Here is a 4,091-nt window from a genome sequence, read left to right as displayed (position 1 = left end):
GAAGATACTGCTGCTGAAGCCTCATCTTCTGTTCCTGAACTTGCTTATTCAGATGAAGTTYCTGTACCAGCTCAACGATGGACTAAAAKCCATCCAATTCATCAAATTCTTGGTGATCCAAATGCARKTATCAAGACACGACGTGGTCTAGGTAATATYTGTCTCTTCRTCAACTTTCTTTCTTTAGTTGAACCCAGATCAAACAAACAGATAAAGGTATCCTTATCAACCAAAGTAAGTATGTTCRAGACATGCTAAAGAAGTTTGATCTATCCAAYAGTTCATCTATRAAAAMWCCAATGGCTCCTCCACTCACCGTCAACAAGGATCCAAATSGAAAGCCTGTAAATGTTACTATTTAYAGAGGAATGATCGGCTCCCTGCTGTATCTCACAGCTACCTGACCCGATATCATGTACTCCACTAGCTTATGTGCAAGATATCAAGCTGAACCAAAAGAATCCCATCTGATCGCTGTCAAACGAGTATTCAAATATCTTAAGGGAACTCCTAACATGGGTCTTTGGTACCACTGGAGGCTGTCAGCTTCTAGGTGGAAAGTTGGTGAGCTGGATAAGTAAAAAGCAAAATTCAGTGTCCACATCAACAGCTGAAGCTGAATATGTAGCCGCTGGTAGCTGCTGTGCGCAAATTCTTTGGATGAAAAACCAGCTGTTGGACTACGATCTTCACTTCTCCAAAGTTCCTATCTATTTGTGATAGCACTAGTGCTATTGTTATTGCAAACAACCTTGTACTTCACTCCAAGACCAAACATATAGAGATCCGATATCATTTTACAGAGATCATGTTATGAATGGTGATATTGAACTTCACTTCATTCCAACTGAGTATCAACTCGCTGACCTTTTCACCAAGCCCCTTAATGAGACAAGATTTAACATCTTTATCAGCGAATTGGGTATGTTGAACATTGAAGATTAATCTTCAGCTACTATCACTCAGTAAGTGAAATGATTCAGTGCTCTATCTCTGACACTGAACTTTTGAGTAAAAATATCTAATCTCTCTCAGATATGATTACTTTTCTGTTTTCTAAACTTAAAACCTTCACTGAAGCTTTTCATCTTCAGTGACAAAAGTTTTAAAAGGTGGTCTCAGTGATTCTCTTGTCACTAACCACATCTCTAAGTATATTTTTATACTTCTCTTAAAAATCAAAACGATCACTGAATCTTTTCTTTCAGTGATTAAAACGTTTTTTTAAATGCAAGTATCAGTGACTCTCTTATCACTGACACTGATGTCTTAAAACCCTCACTGGATCTTTCTCTTCAGTGATAAATTGTTTTAAACGGTCTTATCTGTGTTTTATTAAACGCTGTATGACTCTTCGTTTTCTTAAAAACTTTTTGTTTTTAAAAGAAAATAGTAAATGAACCGTCTTTATGACGACATTCTCTATTTACTATGTGCGATGCTTTGAGATGCGCAAAAGGTTCTGTCATTACGCTATCTCATTTAATGCCATCCAATCATGGATGAGAACGTGGTTTCTTTTTCATCATGACCACTTTCCCGAACCGTCTTCTTTTTACTCTCTCATATTTCTTCTCTCTCCTCCTACCTATAAATATGAGACTTCTTCTCCACTTTCCTGTTTATGCTTTCAAAATTCTTAGATGAACCTCTGCTAAGATTTCTCCAAAGCAAGAACACTCTCAAATCTTCAAGCTCGTTTTTGACCTTTCTTCTACAAACAACTAAATTCACTATCTTCTTCTTGTTCTTCTTATTCTGTTATAAGAAACATTTAAACTTTTTTAAGAATCTTGTTCTCTTAATACATTAAACAAGAAAGGTTATTTAATCATCTCTTTCTTGATTATAATATTGTTTCTTTATACACATTCTACTTGAAAAACCCTAACTCTTCTTTAAGGATTTTTCAAAAGAAGTTTTTACTTGTTTTAAAAACTTTTTCTACATTCTTATCCCAAAAACTCTTGGTTTATTCTAACAACCTGTTTGCTCTACTTGTTATTGTTACAAACAGATGGCAGCCAAAAACTTAAACTTCTCCATCGATGAGATCTCCATAAAGGCCAACAATCACATTGCCTTGTTGGAGATACCCTCATCAAAGGCGGACTACCAAAAGGAAGCTGACTTCCTCAAGCAGTCGTCATTGGGTTACGCATTTAACCATGAGTCCATCATAGTGAAAGAACTTTTTCAGCAGTTCTGGTTCACTGCTAAAGTTGTTGAAGTCGAAGTTAGGCCCGGACGCCAAGCGGAGCACATCAACTTCACTTTTAACCGCATGGAAGTGAACTATGGTGTCACCACTCTCCGGTCGGCTCTCCGTCTTCCCAAAGGCCACTACGACAGCAAACCAACCATTACCGAGATCATCAAGTTTATCGACGCCATTGGCTATCAGTAGCCAATGAAGAAGGACTCCAACGCTCCCATGAAGTCCTTGACAAACATTGAGAAAAATAGGATGTCAACTGTCTGGCAATACCTGTTTTCTCATTTCATCTAGTGCTGGGTGGAAAAACTGGAGGTCAGGACCAGGCCTCTAGGACCTCCTTAACCATAGATGTTTTTGCGATTCAGCATCGCAATATAAATTATGCTGCGGTCATTTATGATGACCTGGTACTCAAGCTGAACAAGCGCCAGYGAGAAAAGGTGGTGCCTTACACCAGGTTCCTTTCAGTAGTGTTTGCAAAGATCTTTAAAGATCTTTACGCCAAGGAAGGAAACCTCCAGGTTTTCAAGCTTGGATCTAGGATTCTAGATCATAAGCTGAGGGACAGTGATGTGTCACTATCTTCTATTGTATCCATCACTACCTATTCTGCTCAGGTGGCCACGACAAGGGTAAACTCCCCCACGTCTAGCCAAGCCACCAAAMCCGCTTTAAAAYGACCCTCTTAACCAACTCTTGGTTCTCCTCAGAGAGCCAAGAAGTCCAAAAAGGGGACAACCACGTCTCTAGCTGGAGCCTCTCAAAAGGCTTCAGTTTTTGAAACTAGCCTTATCCCCGAGGCATCTTCAGCTAACCCTTCTAGCTCTTCAATGATTTCTTTCATCACTGTCGTATCAGTGGTACTTATCCCACCCGCCTTAGTGACCCAAATCACTGAAGGTGTGAATATCAGCGCCGCCACCGCTGAACACCCATGTCCCTTCTCGACCATTTTCTCTTCTCCTCCTTCTTTGGTCTTTACACAAGTCGATGATGTATCAGGCGACTGTCCTTCCTGATACTAAAATGCGCACCACTGGACCTGAGGTTGCTCCTCTCGATGCTCCTTAGAATACGGATGTCCATCATCTCGACGACATCTTTGCTCATGTCAGTGACAATCCTTTTGATATTATTGATGGCCCCTCAGGTATTCCATCTTCCTACCCGTTCTTTTCTACTAACCTTGAGCCTTTAGCTCACACTTCCTCTCTTGTAGGTCCTTCTTCGATGCATCAGCCTGATGCTCAGGGAGAGGAAGAGGACGGGGGCGAGAAAGATGATGGAGGAGATGAAGAAGTTGATGATGACTATGATATGTCATCATATATCAAACTTCTCCTTCCAATTGTTGATACCGTCCTCCGCAGGATCAATGAAGTCCACCAGAAGATGCCCCACCAGGGTGATCTTGATGCGAGCTTCCTTGCCATCCAGACGGACGTTCAAGAAGTTCAGAGTCATCTATAGACTTTCCAAGAAGCTGTTCAAGCCAACACCGACGCCATTGCTGTTCTTCACAGCAGGGCTGACAATGCTCAGGTTGTTGCCGATCAGCACACTGGTCGTCTTCAACTGATCCTGGATGCTCCCCGTCAACCAGCTCCAGTGATCCCACCTTCTTTCTCTGCCAGTGATCGCGCCCAGCTCCATGAGACGCATGAGGCTACGATAACTCTAGCCAATGCCTTGTCAAGGCTAGAGGAGGTAATGGTTCTCCAGCGTCAGTGCTTGGACGAACTCGTTGGCCAATTCTCTCAAGTATTAGCCAGAGAGGGGGAGATGAGGTCCAACGCTGGTGAATCATTCGATGCTGCTCCTGCTCCTTCTCAGGATGTTGGTCCAGTATCAGCTACAGTTGCAGCTGAAGCTG

Source organism: Cynara cardunculus (assembly GCF_001531365.2).
Source record: "Cynara cardunculus var. scolymus isolate 2C chromosome LG 6, CcrdV1, whole genome shotgun sequence".
Lineage (NCBI taxonomy): Eukaryota > Viridiplantae > Streptophyta > Magnoliopsida > Asterales > Asteraceae > Cynara > Cynara cardunculus.
The sequence above is the reverse complement of the archived record's forward strand: the minus strand, read 5'-3'. Positions refer to the sequence as shown.